At 37.9% G+C, this 23,991-nt stretch overlaps 1 non-coding gene and 1 pseudogene across 1 annotated transcript; both read right to left on the minus strand.

Moving 5' to 3' along the window:
- Positions 1-3,897: 3,897 nt before the first annotated feature.
- LOC127077099 (small nucleolar RNA R71) lies at positions 3,898-4,004 on the minus strand. Its single transcript, XR_007787083.1, has one exon. It is a non-coding gene; the product is annotated as a small nucleolar RNA R71 (small nucleolar RNA).
- A 15,588-nt stretch (positions 4,005-19,592) lies between these two features.
- Positions 19,593-19,693, minus strand: LOC127077721 (uncharacterized; annotated as a pseudogene).
- Between the last annotated feature and the right edge of the window lie 4,298 nt (positions 19,694-23,991).

A 23,991-nucleotide genomic window follows, 5' to 3' on the forward strand; every position in this document is an offset into this window, starting at 1 on the left:
TGGCAACACCTACTTTCGCCAACCTATTGCCCTACCTCTAACGAACAAGACGCTTGTCGGCTTTCACTCACACAGAAACGTTTATTAGTTATCTTTACATTTGTGCAACTATTAAAAATTGGAACTTTTCTCAATTTCATCCGATCACTTTCGTGACTTCGGACTTGACCATTTAAAAACCTACTTTCCGGTGCTGCCTCTACCCTTTCAGTGTAAGGAAAACACCTAAAGACAACACTCTTACTCTCGTAGCGAGTTTTGAATAAAAATCAGACTCCTAAAATAAGAAGTGTGGAATTCCCGGGACTAGCTTAAGTCATGGACATAATCATATGATAGAGTTCATAACCCTTAGTCCCTAGAGGAATACTCACTAATGGTGAGGAGTGATCCAAACAAAAGGATTATGACAAATGAAAACATACTCGATAAACAGATAAATAAAGCGACAAATAAGAACCTAAATAATGAAAAAGAAGAACTTGAATTGATAACTTGATCGAGCTGCTCCAATGGAGACTTTTACAAAATGGGGTAAAAAGAAGCATAAAACCAAAAATTGGAATAAACACTCAAGATTACCTATAAGGTTTTATATTAAATTCTAAACATGGTAAGAGTTTTCTAATATTCAATGCCAATTACACACAATAAAGATCATATATTCAAGTAATCAAAAGCCTTAAAATGGAAGGAATCAGACTGGAAAAGGAAACAAATCAGGAGAAAGCTCGCCTTCCTTTTAGGGGCCTTAATAGCCATTACGGGTGCCCGTAACAGACCTCTGGTTTTAGTATTAGGGTTCCTCAAAGTAGGGTTGCAGGAGCAAGCCCTTTTACAGCCCGTAATAGCCATTACGGGTGCCTGTAACAAGCCTATGGTTTTTGTATGGAGACTTTCCAGTTCTTCTGCTTTTTCCGTGTTTTGTCCACTTTTCGTCCCTCTTTCTCTTAAAATTCATATTATGACCTGAAAACAAAGGAAAAACAATATTAAAGCGTAAAACATGGTAAAATGAAAGGAAAGCAAACGAAAACGGTAAAATAAGAAGGAAAGAAGACTAATAAAAATGATATAACCACTTATCATTAGACAAGTCGAACACTTGGAAGAAGTGAAGGTGAGAAAAATACAAAAGAAAGGGGGGGGGATTGAATTGTGTATTCCAAAACTCTTTTTTCTTCTGATAAGCAACTTCAGAATCTGAACTACGTTCAGAGTCTGATATCAGATCTTAGTAGCAGCAACGAAATAATAAGTATCAGAAGTAAATGCAAGCAACACACAAAGATTATCCTGGTTGCCTCAACAAGAGATTTTCACTACAATCAGTAAATTACACTTTGCTCAAGCATACTTGTAAGAGATTTCACTTGCTCAATCAACCTTGAAAGATACTTCTGCTCAAGCAACCTTGTAAGAGACTTCTACTCAATCAACTTTCACTGCTCAAGTACACATACAAGAGACTTCCTTGCTCAAGCATGCATGGAATATACTTACTTTACTTCAAACAAATAGTTTAGTAGAAATGGTAACCACTATACTTAGTGATAACATGAAATAATATCACATTTTTGGACTCGATTTAATTAAATTATATTATTATTTGTTTGGATTTATTTCATTTTATTCGAGATTACTTGGTATTTTTCCTTCTATTTATCTCAGGTAATTTATTTGAAGCAAAAGTGAAAAAAAGAAGAAAAGGGGTGCAAAAATGAGGAAAGCAAAAGCCCAACCCACAATTACAAGCCAGGAGCGCTGAAGTTGTGATGATCACCACACAAGCTGTGACGAGCGTCACGCCTTACTACCTTGTGTTACGAGCGTAACACATGGTGTGACGCCCGTAACACCCCTATCCTATATTTCAGGCTCCAGAAGCGCAACAGAGGCACGTTGAAGCCTATTCTTACGCTTGACCCTTGGAACGTGAATACCATTTTACGGAAAGGACTTTTGGAAACCGTTACAAAGTAGACTAATATAAATAGTTGCTTTTAGCCAACCCTGAAGCTCCCCGTCTCTTTCCGCCGTGCAAGCATATTTTACAGCATTACTTTTCTACAGCTTTCTACTTTATTTGCAATTTTTATTTTCTTTTCCAGTCAATCTTTTAAGCACTAAATTAATTTTTCACACAATAGTTTCTACACCGGAAACTATTGTGTATCTTTTACTGGATCTAACCTTACGTTAGATCCTAGAATTTTATTCCTTCGTTTTTATTTTCCTGTCCGATTGAAGAATTCAAGAACAAATCCAACCGGTCTGTGGTGGAGTGTTCAAGATTGCTATTAATTATTCAGGTTCTTTAATTTATTGTTTTAATTTATATATGCCCTGCATTACTGTTTATTTATATTGTTTGCCTGATATGGTTTTATTTAAGCATGATGATTGTTTAGACCTGTTTAGCATGTCCGGCTAATTAATTTAGATATCGGTATGTAAAGTAAGCGGAATGAAGGAATCGAAACTAAGTTGGTTTAATTTCATTTAAAAATAAAGTCACTCTTTTTATGGCCTCAATTTACAGGGTTAATCCCAAAGTTTTTGTACGAGAGTAAAAGACATAAAGAAGTTAAAAGCAATAGAGCGAAAGTTTGAGTTTTTAACTGGACAGTGTAAATTGGACATTAATTCTAAATCAGGGCGAAAGCAATTTTTAGAGTTAATTAAATTCTAATCTTTTTCAAAAAGTATTTTTAAAGGTTAAATGTGAGGACGAGAGTTAAGCATTTAAGTTTAATTATATAATCTAAGTCAACAGAGCGAGAGTTTGAGACGAGGGTGTTTAAACGGTTATTATTTTAATAAAAAGAGTTTCTATAGATTCTATTGCTTTCAAAAAGTGATTTTGGACTTAACTAATAAGTGACAGCTACGTTAATATAAAGTCATGGTCTATTCAACAGAGCGAGAGTTTGAGAAAAGGCTTTTAATCAATAGTGTCTACTGAAAAGATTTATTTTAAAACCAAGAAACCAACGAAGATTTGATTCCCTAATTACGACGAACTACATACCGATATCCGCTTAATTGATATTTAATTTAGATATAGTTTTAGTTTTACTTTTCCCCCAAACAATCAAAGTATCATCCGCCTTAGCTTTACGAAGTAACCTTAGAAAACGGTATATCGATTCATAAGTCCCTGTGGGATCGATATCTTTTAAAACTACGTGATAGAACTGTGCATTTGCAGTTAGTACCCCAATTCGACTCATAAAGTCGCGATCAAGTTTTTGGCGCCGTTGCCAGGGACTTTTATTTAGTCGATATCGTAACTCTTCTGTTACGCTGTAGAGACTAAGGCAATTTTTATTTCTTCTTCTTTCGTTGATTTGTATGCCACACACTCGCTCACAAGGCGATCCGTTTTACTTACGAATCAACGACATTGAACTATATCTCCGAGTCTTACGACGAATTCGGGAATATCGTGCTGCAAACAATCTCCCTCCTATCGAAGTGCCCGACCTCAAAAATCTTCTTCCTTCACCGATACCCGAGATGGAAGAACCAACTCGTGCTCTTCGAGATTACGCCGCTCCATCGCAAGATGAGCCGCATTCGAGTATTGCTCCACACGCAATCGAAGCAAACAACTTCGAACTTAAGCCTTCGCTGCTATAGGCAGTGCAACAGAACCAATTCTCTGGAAATCCTACCGAGGATCCAAACCTTCATTTATCCGTATTTGTCCAATACGCTGATACTGTTAAAGCTAATGGTGTCACTTCAGAGGCAATTCGACTTCGTCTTTTTCCTTTCTCGTTAAGAGATAAAGCTAGAAGATGGCTTCAGTCTCTTCCTTCCAACTCAGTCACAACATGGAATGAGTTGAAGAAAGTCTTTCTTGCTCGATATTTTCCTCCAAGCAAAACAGCTATGTTGAGAGCCCAGATAAATGGATTTAAACAGAAAGATAACGAGTCTCTTTTCGAAGCATAGGAAAGATACAAAGACATGATGAGACTTTGTCCACACCATGGTCTAGAGGACTGGTTAGTAATTCATACCTTCTATAATGGTCTCTTGTACAACACAAGATTAACAATAGACGCCGCCGCAGGTGGTGCGCTTATGGATAAACCTTATGCCGATGCTTATCAACTTATCGAAAGCATGGCCCAAAACCATTATCAGTGGGGAAGCGACCGAACAATGGTAGAAAAACCTCAAACGAAAAGTGGCATGTACGAGATAAGTAGCCTTGATCATGTGAATGCAAAAGTGGAAGCTCTTGCCCAGAAAATTGAAAGTTTGAATGTATCACCTCCAGTCACCGTGGTTGCCGCAACTCAAAATTGCGAAGTCTGTGGAATCCAAGGTCACACTCCTGCAGATTGTCAACTCCTACAGGAATCCAAGCAGAACAAGTGAATTATGCTCAAGGAAATCCCTACTCGCATACCTATAACTCTAACTGGAAGAACCATCCTAATTTTTCATATAAGAGTAATAATGCTTTATACGCACCAGGACAAGCTCCCAATCAAGCCCCAGCTATACCTCCGGGATATCCAATGCCGATCCCATCTACACCCAACAATAACATTCCTAGGAAATCCAACTTGGAAATCATGATGGAGAACTTCATAGCTTCTCAACAGCAAACCAATAAAGATTTCTTAAACGAGAATGTACACACTAGCGAACAAATCAAACAACTAGCAAGTAAAGTAGATGCCCTGGCTACCCATAACAAAATGCTGGAAACACAAATCTCACAAGTAGCTCAACAACAAGCGCCTACTGCTGCCCCAACTGGTACATTTCCTGGACATCCCCAACCTAACCCGAAAAGCCACGCTCATGCAATCATATTAAGAAGTGGAACGGAAGTAGAAGGACCGTCTGATCCAAGGATGGAAAACCAAAACTCTAAAAAGTCAACTGAGGAAGAAAGTAAACCTAAGGAAAAGGAAGAGAGTAATAAGGAAACCGTAGAAAAGAAAGAACCTTATGTACCTCCACCACCTTATAAACCACCTATCCCTTACCCTTAAAGGCTTATTAAAACCAAAGATGCGGGCCAATTTAAAAAATTTGTTGACCTACTGAAACAATTAAACGTCACAATTCCGTTTACAGAAGCTATTACGTAGATGCCCTCGTATGCTAAGTTCTTAAAAGAAATTCTTTCTAATAAAAGGAAACTTGAAGATAGCGAAACCGTTACACTCACTACTGAATGTAGCGCCATAATCCAGAATATGCCTCCAAAACTTAAGGATCCTGGTAGTTTCTCTATATCCTGTCACATAGGAAAATTTGTCATAGATAAGGCTTTATGCGATTTAGGAGCCGGTATCAGTGTTATGCCTTTATCCATATGCAAGAAACTGGAAATGGGAGAATTAAGACCAACTAAAATGTCTGTGCAATTAGCAGATCGTTCCGTTAGATATCCTGTAGGAATTCTTAAAAACGTTCCCGTGCGCATAGGACAATTCTACATCCCAACCGATTTTATAATTATGGACATTAGAGAAGATGAGGTTACACCCATTATATTGGGAAGACCATTCTTAGCAACCGCCGGTGCTATCATAGACGTAAAACGAGGACGACTCACTTTCGAAGTAGGAGAAGAGAAAATTGAGTTCATTCTCTCCCAATTTTTGAAAGCACCTGCAATAGAAGACACATGTTACTTCATGGATATCATCGATGAATGCATAAAAGAAACAGAGTTAGAAAATGACAAATTGTCTGACTATCGTGTAGAAGACAAACTTAACCAATGTTTAGCAATAACACCAGACCCTACACAATGCCTTAAGAAACCAACCCTCGACCTGAAAACACTTCCCAAAAATCTGAGATATGAATTCCTAGACTTAGAACTTGAACGACCAGTAATAGTTAATGCAGACCTAGGAAAACTCGAAACCGAAAAACTCCTACATATCTTAAGAAAATATCCAACCGCACTAGGATACAACATCGCCGATCTTAAAGGGATAAGTCCTTCGATTTGTATGCATCGCATCATGCTAGAAGAAGACTGTAAAACCTCTAGGGAACATCAGAGGAGACTAAACCCGATCCTGAGTGAGGTAGTGAAGAAGGAAGTAACAAAGTTATTAGAAGCAGGTATCATATATCCTATATCTGATAGCAAATGGGTTAGTCCTGTACACGCAGTACAAAAGAAAGGAGGTATAACAGTTATTGAAAATGAAAAAGGAGAAACTATAACCAAACGAATCGAATCGGGATGGAGAATGTGCATTGACTATAGGAAACTAAACAAAGCAACCCGAAAAGATCATTTCCCTTTACCATTCATAGACCAGATGTTAGAACGATTAGCAAAACATTCTCATTTCTGCTATCTAGACGGTTATTCAGGCTTCTTTCAAATACCAATTCACCCTGATGACCAAGAAAAGACAACATTCACATGTCCTTTTGGTACCTTCGCTTATCGACGAATGCCGTTCGGCTTGTGCAATGCTCCCGCAACCTTTCAAAGGTGCATGATGGTAATGTTCGCCGATTTTCTCGAAAATATCATGGAAGTATTTATGGACGATTTTTCCGTATGCGGACAAAGCTTTGAAGAATGTCTTGAAAACCTAGAAAGAGTTCTAGAGCGATGCGTAAAAGTAAACCTAGTACTTAATTGGGAAAAATGTCACTTTATGGTACAAGAAGGAATTGTTTTAGGACACATCATATCAAATAGAGGAATTGAAGTAGACAAAGCCAAAATAGAAGTAATCGAAAACCTCCAACCTCCGAAAACTGTGAGAGAAGTACGAAGCTTCTTAGGACACGCCGGTTTCTACCGACGATTCATTAAAGATTTCTCTAAAATAACTAAACCTTTGACCGGATTATTAATGAAAGATGCTGAATTCATCTTTGACAATAAATGTTTAGAAGCATTTCAAACGCTTAAACAAGCATTGATCTCCGCACCAATAATGCAGACCCCGGATTGGAATGAACCATTCGAAATAATGTGTGACGCAAGTGATTACGCCGTAGGCGCTGTTTTAGGACAACGAAAGGATAAAAAACTTCACGTCATATATTACGCAAGTAGAACTCTAGATGAAGCACAAATGAATTACGCCACGACGAGAAAGAACTTTTAGCAGTAGTATTTGCACTAGATAAATTTCGTTCTTACTTGGTCGGAGCTAAAATAATCATTTACACTGACCACGCCGCCATTAAGTACCTCTTAACAAAAAAGGATGCTAAACCTAGACTCCTAAGGTGGATCTTGTTGCTACAAGAATTCGATCTGGAAATCAAAGATAAAAAAGGAACTGAAAACGTAGTAGCAGATCACCTCTCTAGACTCGAAAACCTGGAACCGGAAAGAACATCGATCAACAATGATTTCTCGTACGATAAACTTATAGCTACTTTGGAAGAAAATAAAGCTGATAAACAGGTAGATACCATCTTAGCTATATGTGTTACACCATGGTACGCTGACTTCGTCAATTATTTAGCTGCCGGAATAGTTCCACCTAATTTATCTTACCAACAAAAGAAATGATTCTTCCATGACATAAAACATTATTACTGGGATGACCCTTTACTTTTCAAAAGAGGCCCCGATGGTATTTTCCGTCGGTGTATACCTGTAGAAGAGATAGAAAATATAATCCAACACTGTCACTCCGCTCCTTATGGTGGACATGCAAGTACATCCAAGACCTGCTCCAAAATCCTACAAGCCGGTCTTTATTGGCCAAACATATGGAATGATGTGCATGCGGCTATCAAGAAATGTGATAGATGTCAACGCACGGGAAACATATCTAGACGTGACGAGATACCACAAAAGGGCATTTTGGAAGTAGAGATTTTCGACGTGTGGGGAATAGATTTCATGGGACCTTTTCCACCTTCTTTCGGTAACAAGTACATACTCGTAGCGGTTGACTACGTATCAAAATGGATTGAAGCTATAGCTTCTCCAACAAACGACACACGAGTAGTAACTAGACTCTTTAAGAATATAATATTTCCAAGATTTGGGGTCCCAAGAATAGTAGTCAGTGATGGTGGATCACATTTCATATCTAAGATACTCGAAAAACTACTATTTAAGTATGGTGTAAGACATAGAGTAGCGACACCTTAACATCCTCAAACCAGTGGACAAGTGGAGGTGTCTAACAGAGAAATTAAACAAATATTAGAAAAAACAGTCGCCACCTCAAGGAAAGACTGGTCATCGAAACTACCAGAAGCTTTATGGGCATATCGAACCGCTTACAAAACTCCCATAGGGAGAACCCTATTTAAGCTTATTTATGGAAAATCTTGCCACCTCCCGGTAAAATTAGAACATAAGGCCTACTGGGCTATTAAAAATCTAAATTTAAACTATAAGGCCGCTGGTGAAAAGCGAATTCTTGACATAAACGAATTAGAGGAACTTCGACAAGACGCCTACGAAAATGCCATAATCTACAAAGAAAGAACGAAAAAATGGCATGACAAACGTATATCCAGAAAAATCTTCAAACAAGGCGATATAGTCCTTTTGTTCAACTCTAGACTTAAGTTATTCCCAGGAAAACTACGTTCTAGATGGTCAGGCCCTTTCCAAATCACCAATGTCTTTCCAAGTGGAGTTGTGGAAATTAAAGGCAAATCTATGGAACCATTTATCGTAAACGGGCAGCGTCTAAAACATTATCATTATGCAGAGAACAATGAAGATTTACAAGTCCTGCACTTAGACGAAATGCCTCCAGAAGTTACAGATTATATTTGATAGTTTTTGTGTCGAGCTTGCGACATTAAACAAAGCGCTTCGTGGGAGACAACCCACAAATATTCTTTATTTTATTTTTATTTCTTCTTTAATTATTCTTTTAAATTTTATTTAGTATTCATTCTTAATTTATTTTAACTTATAAATTATTTTTCTTCTTTTCTTCTTTCGGCATTTGGCCAAATCCTGACTAAAACTCTTGTTTTTTTTCTCTCTAGCTAACACTAACCTGATGGGACAAATTGATCGTATGGGTATCAAATTCAGAGGGAAAGCTCAGAAACAAAAGTTTGAGGAACTAGCAGAGAGAGAGATGCTACCTAGTTTGTATGCTGATGATTGGGCAATGACTGCCCTTGGACTAAGAGAGAGTGTCTTGTATTTGCTGAGTCAAATAGGGTGGGAAACCACTCCTATCCGAAGACAATTCGTCACTTACCGGAGACTGACTCTAGAATTCCTTAGTTCTCTGATCTATCTACCCAGCCATGGAAAAGGAATAAGCAGAGGTTTCATTCAGTTCAGAATGTTCAACATGGAGTATCAATTTAACATTCAAGATTTTACCAACCTTTTAGGTTTCCCTACCTCTTTTGATACATTCACAGTGAGCCAAGAAAACCTTTTTGAATATAGAGCACTTGAACATTTTTGGGGAAATTTGACTGGAAATGACGACCCCGAGGAACATGAGTTTCTTTCTGGAAACATACATAACCCGACCTTTCGTTATTTCCATAAGATCCTGGCCCACACCCTTTTTGGGAAGAAGTCAAATATTACTACAGTATCACGTGATGAACTCTTCATCATGTTTTGTGCTTCCCAGAACCGTCATGTGAATGGTGCCACTTTTATGTTGGCGAACTTTGACCGCCTTATCCAAGATGAACGAGCACCAATTCAAATAGGCGGATTGATAACCATGATTGGTAATGCTATCGGATTACGTCAACCTATGCTTGACCTAAGCCCTTTTTGTGACATTGCGACTATGAGTATACCTTTCCTCTTCAACATTATGTTTATAGAAAACCTCGGGCCTGAAGAGTTTGAGCTTATAATTAACAACCAAGTTCTTTGCCTATTCACCTTGCCTAGTCCGAGGACTAGTGTTCATAACCGCAATAACTGGCTCTACAACCTGAACGGAATACCATCTCCCGCTAGATCTACTGAATCCATCCAGGACTATGAGATTTGTGACGACCAGATGCTGTATGCTGAGTCTGACCCTCAGACACCATCTGGTTATTATGATATTGACCCCCCTCCTGAACCTATCCCGACCGAAGAGTCGGCAATACCTGATCCTAGACATCATATGCCCGGAGATAATTATAACACCATCATTCAATCCTTGATGTCAGAACAAGACGCCCTCAGAGAAGAGTTAGCTAACATGGGACAAGAATTTCTGGGATACATGAGCAGTATGACAAACCAATTCCACGAGTTGCTAAACCGTGTTAACTCCTTTGCTCCTCCAGCCAGAGATCATGCAAGTGGCTAGAAGCTGTTTTTCTTAGTTACTTAGTTTTAGTTTAGGCTATTTATTAATTTTGTTTCGCATTATTCTTAATATTAGTATTTGTTTTTCTTTCGCATGTTTGCTTTTGTTTTCCAATTTTTCCAATGTTACATTATGATTATTTTATGAAGCTATTGCATTATTGGTTTATTTTATTTTGATCTATGCAATTTCTATTACAAATAATGATATCCACTATATGCTATGCATGTTAAAGAAATACATATATTATGGTAGTAGAATAGCATGCAAAGAAATTTAAAAGCATTACAATAGCAAAATAAAATAAGCATAAGCAAAACAAAATAAAAAATAAAATAAAATAAAATATAATAGTAAAAAAAAAATAAAAAAAATTAGGAAGAACGCAACCAAGTGACCGTTGCAAACTTACTGTGTGACGAGCGTCACACACTCCTTCACGGTCGTCACACCAAGTGCCTGTGACGCCCGTAACGCCCCTGTCACGAGCGTAACACCTTCAGACTAGGTGAACGTTAGTAACCTTTGGAGACACGACCGTTACACCACCCCACCTTTTTACCTTCCCCATTCATTCACCCATTTACTCACATTTACCCATATTTATTTATTTTTCACCCACTCCCTTTCCAACTTCCAAATTTTTTCCTATAAATACCCACCATACCTTTCTTCATACACCACAAACCATTCTATAAAATACATTTCATTTTCTTACCTTCTACTTCTTTCAACCCACTTATCAGTATGGCGGGAAACCAAGAATTCAGAAATATCATCTTCCGATCCGAAGATGATAATTATCAAAGGGAGCAGTTCGAGCGTTTCCAACATCGAGGTGTCCTATCTATCAGGTATCCTGATTTAAATTGTTTACAAGAATTAGGATTACTTCAAGGTATCCAATGGATGCTCCGCCTTGCTGATTTAACCTTTATATTCACTCATAATCAACCTACCTATCCATCTCTCACCTTAGAATTTTTAAGTTCTTATTCTTACAACACTCCTACCGGTGAAGACGAGTACTTAACCGGTACCGCAACCTTCCGCATGTTCAACACCGAATACTCACTATCCCAGGATCAGCTGAGTGCCATGCTACAGTTTCCTGTAGGAGACCGAGTCCACCCAAGAATCCCTCCGAACTCCCAGTGGCAAATAAACGCCTTCGACCTCTTTAGGAAAATATCCGGTGTGGAAACCGATAATTGGGATGCACTACTTGCTTCCCATATACATAACCCAACCATCCGGTACTTTATCCGCATCCTGCAAAACACAGTTTTTGGAAGACCGAACAACAACAAAGTCAACGCCAAGGAATTATTCTTCCTCCACTGCGTCTTTGAAATGGCTACAAAGGTAAACGCTGCTTCTTTCTTATTTCATCATATCCGCACCCTATGTGCTAGAGGCCGCCAACCTTTCGTGATTGGAGGATTAATAACCACAATAGCACTTGGCTTAAATCTAGGGGACCGACTTCAAAATTTACAAGCTCTCCCACCCCTATTTATGGATATAAGTTATTGTCGATCCAGCCGCCTAATCAAAAACAGGGTAGGCAGAAGGTATTATCTTATGGTAAGTAACCACGAAGTCCCAAGCATTGTTTTACCCAACATTGCCCTCACAGATGTCACCAACCCCAACCGCTTCATCTACGACCTTAATGCTCCCGAAGCTACCGAGCCTTCACACGCAAACCCGCCTACAAACGAGTTTGAAGAAATGGAGCAAGGCGATCAGGTTCCTGCACAACAATCAGTCCCGCTCAACCCTTCCGATAACGCAGCTGGTCCATCCTCACGACGTCGTCGACAAAGAAGGCCAGCAACCAACGATGACATCATGGATGCTATCGATGGTATGCAAGCGCAGAATCTCGAAGTGATACAAATGATGCGCCAGATGCAACAACAACAGGAAGCAAGAAATGCCATAACCGGCCAGCGGTTCACTGAGTTGTTCAACAGGTTTGACGACTTAGAAGTACGTCAGCGATCACCAGGTCCAAGAACAAGAGGCGGCAGACAATATTGACTTTAATTTCTTTTTCTTTCTATTTCTTTTGTTTTCTTTGAAACATTGGGGACAATGTTTCATTTTAGTGTGGGGGGGAAAAACCTTGTTCTTTCAACCTTCCCTTTTCAAGTATGTTATTTTCCCTTTCATTGTTATTTCCTTTTCTTATTATTATTATAAAAAAAATTAAAATTATTATAATATATATTTATTTTAAGTTAAGTCCCTAGTGTGAAAAATTTCCATTATCTATTCCCCTCAATTTTCTTGAGCCATAACAAAAATTTAACACAATCAATAAATATAAAGGTTGCTTATTTTACAAAACTTGAGTAAAATCAAGACAAAATTATTACCATACCAACGCTCTAAACAAACCTCAACATGTTAGATCAGGAAAAAGTACCTATTATACCAATCCCTTGAACTTTTAGTTTTATAGTAACCCCGGATAGTTTATACAAGAAGTCAGCACCATCTTAATAGCAAACTACGTGGAGGGCCGATGAATATAAGTGAATGATTCCCAAAATTACAAAAAAATATATATATCAGGAAATGCACTAATTAAGTTAGGTGATCCTTACTAGATCATTTAATCTAAAGGTTGCAGATCATACAAAAGCATAATACGAAAGATCCATTATGAGTTGGTTCAGCAGGTATCTGGTGCTGAACTTGGTAGGGCGGACTATGGTCCGATCCCCCGCAATTTGCAATGGAATAAATAACGAAGTTATCCAACTTATGTACCAGAGCTTCAAGCTAAAAAGGGGATCAGAATCCAACCGGTCACTCCACTATGTGCGCGAAACGATAAAGGGCTTAATGTGATTTCGCTAGAATGAAAACGGGTGAAATAAGAGTAAAGGAACTAGGCTAGTTATAATAGCATGACTCGAACTGGTTTTCATAAGGTGAGGTTATTTGAGGTTGTAACGGTAGTTGTTGATGTCAAGATTAAACCCATGTTACTTCTAAACAAGGTTTACTTGCAACCTAGTACGAATTGATGTGTGTTTTGAAATTTCATCTGGCTAAATTTTTAAACGATTTCTATACTGTATCTTGCTTGAGGACAAGCAAAGGTCTAAGTATGGGGGAGTTTGATAACATGAAATAATATCACATTTTTGGACTCGATTTAATTAAATTATATTATTATTTGTTTGGATTTATTTCATTTTATTCGAGATTACTTGGTATTTTTCCTTCTATTTATCTCAGGTAATTTATTTGAAGCAAAAGTGAAAAAAAGAAGAAAAGGGGTGCAAAAATGAGGAAAGCAAAAGCCCAACCCACAATTACAAGCCAGGAGCGCTGAAGTTGTGACGATCGCCACACAAGCTGTGACGAGCGTCACACCTTACTACCTTGTGTTACGAGCGTAACACATGGTCTGACGCCCGTAACACCCCTCTCCTATATTTTAGGCTCTAGAAGCGCAACAGAGGCACGTTGAAGCCTATTCTTACGCTTGACCCTTGGAACGTGAAGACCATTTTACGGAAAGGACTTTTGGAAACCGTTACAAAGTAGACTAATATAAATAGTTGCTTTTAGCCAACCCTGAAGCTCCCCGTCTCTTTCCACCGTGCAAGCATATTTTACAGCATTACTTTTCTACAGCTTTCTACTTTATTTGCAATTTTTATTTTCTTTTCCAGTCAATCTTTTAAGCACTAAATTAATTTTTCACACAATAGTTTCTACACCGGAAACTATTGTGTATCTTTTACTGGATCTAACCTTACGTTAGATCCTAGAATTTTATTCCTTCGTTTTTATTTTCCTGTCCGATTGAAGAATTCAAGAACAAATCCAACCGGTCTGTGGTGGAGTGTTCAAGATTGCTATTAATTATTCAGGTTCTTTAATTTATTGTTTTAATTTATATATGCCCTGCATTACTGTTTATTTATATTGTTTGCCTGATATGGTTTTATTTAAGCATGATGATTGTTTAGACCTGTTTAGCATGTCCGGCTAATTAATTTAGATATCGGTATGTAAAGTAAGCGGAATGAAGGAATCGAAACTAAGTTGGTTTAATTTCATTTAAAAATAAAGTCACTCTTTTTATGGCCTCAATTTACAGGGTTAATCCCAAAGTTTTTGTACGAGAGTAAAAGACATAAAGAAGTTAAAAGCAATAGAGCGAAAGTTTGAGTTTTTAACTGGACAGTGTAAATTGGACATTAATTCTAAATCAGGGCGAAAGCAATTTTTAGAGTTAATTAAATTCTAATCTTTTTCAAAAAGTATTTTTAAAGGTTAAATGTGAGGACGAGAGTTAAGCATTTAAGTTTAATTATATAATCTAAGTCAACAGAGCGAGAGTTTGAGACGAGGGTGTTTAAACGGTTATTATTTTAATAAAAAGAGTTTCTATAGATTCTATTGCTTTCAAAAAGTGATTTTGGACTTAACTAATAAGTGACAGCTACGTTAATATAAAGTCATGGTCTATTCAACAGAGCGAGAGTTTGAGAAAAGACTTTTAATCAATAGTGTCTACTGAAAAGATTTATTTTAAAACCAAGAAACCAACGAAGATTTGATTCCCTAATTACGACGAACTACATACCGATATCCGCTTAATTGATATTTAATTTAGATCTAGTTTTAGTTTTACTTTTCCCCCAAACAATCAAAGTATCATCCGCCTTAGCTTTACGAAGTAACCTTAGAAAACGGTATATCGATTCATAAGTCCCTGTGGGATCGATATCTTTTAAAACTACGCGATAGAACTGTGCACTTGCAGTTAGTACCCCAATTCGACTCATAAAGTCGCGATCACTTAGATATACAATCATAAGTATAACAATTATGCAACAAGCACAAAGGTTCTTAACCTCTAATATTTCTAAGATATGCAAAGATAAGAAATATTAAGATCTTATGAAATAACAATTACAAATGAAAGCTTAGAGTTATGCTCAAGATATTGTATTGTGTTATTGTACACCTTCCTTCAAATTTTCATCTTCCTTTTATAGAGGTAGAGAAAGAGTCGTTTGAGGGTTTGAACACAAGAGCAAACTTAGTGAAGAAGCATGCCAAGAGAGACGTTCGAGAATGTATATGGTTAAAAGCATTTTTCGCTGAATAATGACATTGTTCACAACACCTTTTGAAGTACTAGGTATCTACCAAAAGGTAGAACATACTAAAGAGGTCACATCACCATTCGTTGAGCCTTGCAAAATGAAACCCTAGTTGACTTTATGTAAATTTTTGGGGATTTGACAAGACTAGCATGCTTTAGCATAATGTACAGATTAGAAGCTCTTCACACATTCAGAGCATGAGCTGTCACTAGAAGCTGAGACATGTGACCAGAGTCTAAAACTTCAGAGGCTGATGAACACATTTAGAGTCATCAAATTATGATCAATCAAAATCAGAGTTATATTGCTTCTCCACATGTGCTTTCAATTAGGATTAATTATATGCTTGTGATCTTACACACTTGAACATATGTTAGAATACCCATTTGTTCTCTAAATACTTTGTTATCATCAAAGCCCAAGGGATCTGAAAAATCTTGTTCCAACAATCTCCCCCTTTTTGATAATGATAAACAAATGTAATTAAGAATAATGGTTTGTCAGTTTAACTAACTTGATAACATCAGAGCCTGAGGTTTGTAAGCCCCATGTTCATATCAAAACAATATCAAAATAATTAGGGTTCAGGTAAATTAAAAGCATTTAGAAAATAATTTTAATATTCTTAAATATTCCCATAAATTTCTCCCCCTTTTGTCATCAATAAAAAGTGAGAAAAATGAAGGAATAAAAAAATATTTGGGAAAAATTGAATTCTAACAACCTTTGATATTCCCAATAAATAGAAACAACTATAATGGTTGAAATATTTCTGCGTTTCTCAAGACAACCACATGTTATTCAAGAATATCAACCATCAAAAGTAATCATTGCATGTGTTAAATCAATAAAGGTTCCATCTTACAATTACAATGTACAAGTCACTCAACCTCCTCTATAAAAGCATACCTTCATGGACATGCTTCGCATCTTTTCACCCAACCCATTCTCATCTTCATATCAACATGAGTTCTCCACCATAGAAATCTAAGAGCATTATCCCAACATAGCTCGATGCTGAGGAAAAACCCGTTACTTAGGAACAACACCTTCAACATTCCACTGAGGAGGCCCAACCATCTGGGTCAGTTGCTATTAGTGATGTCCTGAGAGTAAGGAAGCCCAATAATAAGAAGAATAAGAAGAGGAATAATAATAATAAGAAAAAATTTCCAAGAAGGATGTTCTTCTATGAATCCGATGAAGGGAGTGAGGAGTTTGTGCCTGACTAGGAGGATTCTGTAGCAGCTAGGGGTTATTGTTCTGAACTAGACAAACTTATGTAATCCCATAAATATTGTACTTCTTCTAATTTGATTAATGAAAATTTTTCCTTTATGCAATGATTCTTCTGATAGTTTATTTCATTTGAATATGTTAATCGTCCACAAGATTCTGAGTGCAACTTTTCGTTAGATGTATTTTGCACGATGTCAAAACTAGGATACTTTAGTTTTTATGTATATTGGAATGTATCATCTAATTATTAATATGTATCTTAGAATTAGGAATCATAAAAGCATTTTGAAACAAGTTTGAAAAGGTTGCATGCATAAAAAATGCATCAAAAACAACTTTTGTGAAAATTCAACCTATAGGTCGACACATGCTTATTTCAGGTCGACACATAGAAGCAATTTTTTTCTATGTGTCGACACTTCCACTTCATAGGTCGACTCATTTACTTCATTATTTAAGCTTGTAGGCTCTGTTAGATGTGCCACATTTACAGGTTGGCACATATGCATCACATGACCTTTATAGGTCGATGCATGACCTGTATAGGTCTGCACATGCATCGAACATGTCGACACATGGCTTTCATAGGTCGACCTATGCAACAAATTTTTCCAAAATTCACAATTATTTCAAATCTTTTGCAATCCTTTTTCCTCCATACATGCATGCATATAAAAACATCATTGATGACACTGAAATTCACCGTATTTTCGACCCCGATTTCGCATGCATTTTAGTTGTTTTATTGTTATTTTGTTATGTTATTACTATGTTTGTCTTTGTTTTCAGGTTTTCAATCTGATTGGAGCCCCGATCGAGAAAAGGAGCGAAAATGAGCTAAAAAGCCATAAAATTAGCATTTTACACTCGTGGCTCCCACTGTGGCGGGAGCCATGGATCCAACCATGACGTGTCCCAGTCTCAACCTCTCCTCAACTGCCACGCCTCCCACGATCTCCACTTGGGCGCTGAAATTTCCTCCTGTGGCGGGCGCCATGATGTTGTGGTGGGCGCCACAAGAACAAAATGGTTCCCGCCCATTTTCAAACTTAAGGGCATCCTTGTAATCTCCATGTTCTTTTCTTGCCTATAAATAGAACCTTGATTTCATTTGTTTGATCATCCAAACTTAGTTACAACTAGGCATATATCAGTATTGTGTAAAAGTGGTAATCGCTTCACATCGGAGTGTTGCCACACTGTGTAATCGAGTCTGTAATCGAGTTTGGAGCACTTTGGAAGGAAGTTTAATCCTGCCGCCATTTTCATTTATGTTACGCACTTTATTCGACCCTTCGATTGGAGCAGGTTTTATTGCTTTACCTTTGTCTACATTACTTTCCCGCACTGCCTTTATTTTGTTTACTTTCCCGTACTCGCACTTTACTTTGTTTATTTCTTGCACTGCACTACTTTCCTTTATTTCTGGCACCACACTACTTTTATTTACTTTCCTGCACCCGCACTACTTTAACTTATTTTTCGCACTCGCACTACTTTTATTTACTTTCCTGCACTCGCACTTATTACCTTTAAAGTCTTTTATTTATCTGTTTTTATGATAAAAATTAAAATGCATTTTTACTTTATCATGTCTGACTAAACCTATAAAGGTTAGAATGTAAGGATCGTAATTGAACCGATAATCCGTACAATTGTTCGTAGAAACACTTAAGGGCTATTTTGACTTTCAACCTAAGTTTTCCCGCACTTAATTTCTGTTGGGTAAGATCGAAAGCCGTCTGACGTCTGTTTAAACTTAGTTGTTTTTAACTATTTCAAATACAGCGAAAGCACTTTGTTTAGTTCATTAGGAGTTTTTTAACTTAAAAAGAAAAGTGATTTTAAAACTATTTTCGGACGCGTTTATAACTTTAGAGTCTGGTTCGTGAGAACCTCTTTTGGTTAAGAAACCCAGGTCAAAATAATTTTCAACTTAGTCAAGACACTATATTTCTTAAAAATAGGTTTACTACTCTAACGTAATGCACGCCTTTTTATAAGTGACAATAAGAGGGTTTGATTAGGGAGTACAACTCGGTTCTGAATACGCGAAAGCGACAGTTCCCGTTAAATTGGTTCTTTTCAAAGTAGGAAACACTGCCCATAAGTAATTCTATTAGCAAGTACTTGGATTATTAATTGATTATGTGAATTACATTCGAACCTGTCTTTATTAATTGAATTTAATTTAATACTTTATTTTTTTCATTGTGCACTCTTAAAAAACCTGTTTCGATCACCTTAGATAAACACCGTAACAATAAATAACGATAGATTGACATTTGGTCTCTGTGGATTCGACAATCTTTTATATTACTCTGACGCGTTTGTATACTTGCGAAAAACACGCATCAAGTTTTTGGCGCCGTTGCCGGGGACCAATTTCGTCAAATTTCATACCCTGTTGTTATATCGTTTAGACTTAGGTTGTTACCTGCCGGTCAATGCGAAGGACTCGCAACACCGGAAGCTTAGTAGATCCTCTGGCGGAACCTGAATGTTACGCTCGCGCATGTTTATTTTTCCATAGAATTAGGAGAGCTATGGCCGAAGATCAAAATCAAAGACCTCTTAAGGATTTCGCCCAATCATCCAACGAAGAACCTAGCTCTAGTATAGTAAACCCAACCATCCCAGCTAATAATTTCGAACTTAAACCCTCCCTGTTGCAATTAGTGCAACAGAGACAATTCACAGGTCTTGCTACTGAGAACCCAAACCAACATTTAAAAATCTTTCTCCAATTAGCAGAAACTTTTAAAACCAATGGAGCCTCTCCTGAGGCGATCCGTTTAAGATTATTCCCTTTCTCCCTCAGAGATAAAGCCCTATCATGGTTAGTTTCCCTTCCACCCAATTCTATAACAACTTGGGAAAACCTTAGAAAAGTATTTCTTGCTAGATACTTTCCCCCAAGTAAGACCGCCGTTCTTTGAAACCAAAAATAACCAGATTTACCCAGAATCAAGGAGAATCGCTATTCGAAGCTTGGGAGAGATATAAAGAGTTGTTAAGAGCATGCCCACATCATGGTTTAGAAAATTGGTTAATCATTCAGACCTTCTATAATGGACTTCACTATAATACTAAGATGACCATCGATGCTGCCGCAGGCGGCGCACTGATGAACAAACCTTATCCTGAAGCTAATGCCCTCATCGAAGATATGGCTCAAAATTATCAATCATGGGGAGTTGAACGAGCGACAGTTGAGAAGAAGGAAACCCAAGGAGGAGTACATGAGTTAAGCTCTATAGACATGATGCAAGCTAAAATGGACGCGCTGGCCCTCAAGGTTGAGCATATGTGTATAAACTCAAATACTGTAGCTGCAGTTTCGTTGGATTGTGAGATATGTGGAACCAAAGGACACCAATTTGTAGAATGCAGTCTCTTAAACGAAACCAACTCTGAGCAAGTGAACTACGCCCAAGGGAACCCATATTCGAATACCTACAACCCTGGATGGAGGAATCACCCGAACTTCTCCTATAAGAACAATAACCCTATCCAAAATACTGCACCTCCGAGACAACCAGGTTACCAAGCCCCAAGACCAAATCAACCTATGCAACCTGTGCCACCAAAGTCGAGCCTTGAGAAAATTGTGGAAATTTTTATCACTGCTCAAACCCAACAAAACAAAGAGTTCATGAACCAAAACATTCACGTTAACGAACTGATTACCCAGTTAGGAACCAAGGTTGACCAAATAGTTACTCACAATAAGATGCTTGAAACCCAGACTACACCTGGAGGATAGTTCCCTGGACAACCTCAACAGAATCCGAGAGGATAAGCCAATGCCATTACCCTACGAAGTGGGACCGCTTATGATGAGCCATTTAACCCAAGATTGAGTGAACCCAAAACTTCTAAGGAATATACCGAACCCACGGACGAAGTGAAGGAACCAGAGGAATATGAAAAACATGAAAGTCAAGAAAAGGGAAAAGAACCTAAAGACAAAACTTATGTACCACCCCCGCCATACAAACCACCGATACCATATCCGCAAAGACTCAAACAGGCCCAGATCAATAACCAGTATCAGAAATTCATTAAGGTTATAGAAAAGCTTCACGTAGAAATCCCTTTCATAGAAGCCATCACCCAAATACCTTCTTATGCCAAGTTTCTCAAAGACATCCTTACCAACAAACGTAGACTCGACGATCCGAAGCCCTTGGAATGCAATTCTATTTCCGAGAATAAGTTAGCCAAAAAAGATAAAGATCCTGGAAATTTCTCCATTCCTTGTGTTTTGGGAAGTCATGTCATTGAAAAAGATTTTCTAGACTTAGAAGCTAGTGTGAGCTTAATGCCTTTAGCAGTTTATGAGAGGTTAAACTTAGGAGAATTACAACCTACTAAGATGTCACTTCAATTAGCCGATAGATCTGTTAAGTATCCGATAGGCATATTAGAAGATGTCCCTGTTAGGATAGGTCAGTTATTTATCCCTACTGATTTTGTTGTCATGGACATTAAAGAGGATGATGATATACCAATCCTTCTAGGTAGACCATTCTTATCAATTGCAGGAGCCATAATATATGTCAAGAGAGGAAAGTTGACCTTTGAGGTAGGTGACGAGAAGATAGAATTTATACTTTCAAAATTTCTTATGGCACCTGTGATGGGAGACGCATGTTATGCCATAGATATCATTGATGAATGCGTTAGGGAAATAGAACAAGAAGAAATCATAAAAACAATTAAGTTGCCATCAACTCTCATACTGGAAGACGACAACTTTAGGAAGCCCTACATCGATGATAACCTTTACGAATGTTTATCCCTTACCCCAGATCCTATGCCATGCCCTAAGAAACCAACCTTAGAACTTAAGGAACTACCTAAGAACCTGAGATATGAGTTTCTTGATGAAGAGATGAACCGCCCAGTTATAGTCAGTGCTACCTTGAGCCAAGAGGAAACAAACAAACTCTTAGATGTTTTACGAAGATATCCCTCAGCCTTAGGATATAATATCTCTGATCTAAAAGGTATAAGCCCATCCGTATGCATGCATCGGATTTTGCTCGAAGAAGATTCAAAGCCCTCCAGAGAACATCAGAGAAGAATAAACCCTATAATGAGTGATGTTGTTAAAAGATAAGTTCTTAAGTTACTTGAGGCAGGTATAATCTATCAAATCTCGGATAGTAAGTGGGTGAGCCCTATGCATGTAGTACCTAAAAGGGAGGCATCACAGTAGTGCGAAATAATAAAGGCGAACATATAGCAAAACGGATAGAAGGAGGATGACGGATGTGCATAGACTACAGAAAGTTAAATAAAGCAACCAGGAAGGATCATTTCCCTTTACCATTTATAGACCAGATGTTGGAGCGTCTAGCCAGACACTGTTACTTTTGCTATCTAGATGGATACTCTGGATTCTTCCAAATACCTATCCACCCCGAAGATCAAGAGAAAACTACCTTTACATGCCCTTATGGAACTTTCGCCTACAGACGAATGCCATTCGGACTCTGTAATGCCCTAGCTACTTTCCAACGCTGCATGATGTCAATCTTTGCAGATTACCTAGATAGTATCATGGAAGTATTTATGGATGATTTCTCGGTTTGCGGGTTTGATTTCCAAAATTGTCTTGCTAACCTTGAGAAAATCCTGGAGAGATGCGTGGAGGTGAACCTTGTGCTAAACTGGGAAAAGTGTCATTTCATGGTCACCAAAGGGATTGTTTTAGGACATATAGTTTCTGAAAAAGGTATTGAGGTAGATAGAGCTAAGATAGAAGTCATAGAGAATTTAAAACCACCCAAAACTATCAGAGAAGTCCGAAGTTTCCTTGGACATGCTGGATTTTGCCAGCGCTTTATCAAAGACTTCTCTAAAATAACTAAACCTTTAACTGACCTTTTAATGAAAGATGCTGAATTCATTTTCGATGAAAAATGTAATGAAGCATTTAATCTTTTAAAGCAAGCGTTGATTTCAGCACCCATTATGCAACCCCCTGATTGGTCAGAACCTTTTGAGATAATGTGTGACGCTAAAGATTATGCCGTTGGAGCCATTCTAGGACAAAGGAAAGATAAAAAATTACATGTGATTTATTATTCCAGTAGAACCCTAGACGCCGCCCAACTTAACTATGCAACAACTGAAAAGGAACTACTAGCTGTAGTTTTTGCTATAGACAAATTCAGATCTTATCTATTAGGTGCCAAATTTATAGTTTACACCGATCTTGCTGCCATTCGTTACCTATTAAGTAAAAAAGATGCCAAGCCCAAGTTACTCAGATGGATTCTGTTACTACAAGAGTTTGATTTAGATATCCGAGATAAAAAAGGCACTAAAAATGTAGTAGCTGATCACCTTTCTAGGCTAGAACACCTGAAACCAGACTTCGTACCCATAAATGATGACTTTGCCTATGATAGTCTGGTAGCTAAACTAGAAGCCATTGAAGACGATAGCCTAGGCCCTCATGAGCACTTCCAAAAATCCTTAGCTGTAAGTAACGTGCCATGGTATGCAGACTTTGTTAATTATCTAGCTGCTGATATCATACCCCCTGATCTTGACTACCACCGAAAGAAGAAGTTCTTTAACAATGTAAGAAACTTTTATTGGGACGAACCGCTCATTTTCAAAAGGGGTAAAGACGACATTTTTCGCCGTTGCGTTCCAGATGAGGAGGTTAAAAGTATAATTGAGCATTGTCACTCTGCACCCTATGGTGGACATGCGAGCACCTCTAAGACATACGCCAAGATTCTTCAAGCTGGCCTGTTCTGGCCTACCATGTGAGGCGATGTCCATGCTTGCATTGTCAAATGTGATAGATGCCAATGCACGGGAAATATTTCAAGACATGACGAAATGCCTCTAAGAAACATTCAAGAAGTAGAACTCTTATCTTATTTTACTTTTTCTGCATTTATTTACTTTATTTTATTTTTAATCCTATTCTCGTCAGGACTAAATATCATTTGCAATGTTTGTGTTTTCAGGATCCTTTTCTCTAACCTTTGTAGGATGCAGAACTTTGATGACATGCACGTGGTTATCAGAGATGACGCCCAGAGGGAGCGTTACATAGTTCTCTACCAGCGCCTTATGGGACCTACACGCTATCCGAACCAGGATTGCATGGACGCCCTAGGCATTGAGTCGAGCATCAGATTCCTGTGCCACCAACTCCAATGGGATGAATTCGCTGATAACTTGAACAACACCTACAGGAACCTGACTTTGGAGTTCCTTAGCTCGCTTGCTTATGATCCTTACTTCGGACCAGATGGACATGCTGTTTTCAGGTTATTCGAGACTGATTACTCTTTTAGCTAGAAGGA

Source organism: Lathyrus oleraceus, chromosome 4 (assembly GCF_024323335.1).
Source record: "Lathyrus oleraceus cultivar Zhongwan6 chromosome 4, CAAS_Psat_ZW6_1.0, whole genome shotgun sequence".
NCBI classification, from domain to species: domain Eukaryota; kingdom Viridiplantae; phylum Streptophyta; class Magnoliopsida; order Fabales; family Fabaceae; genus Lathyrus; species Lathyrus oleraceus.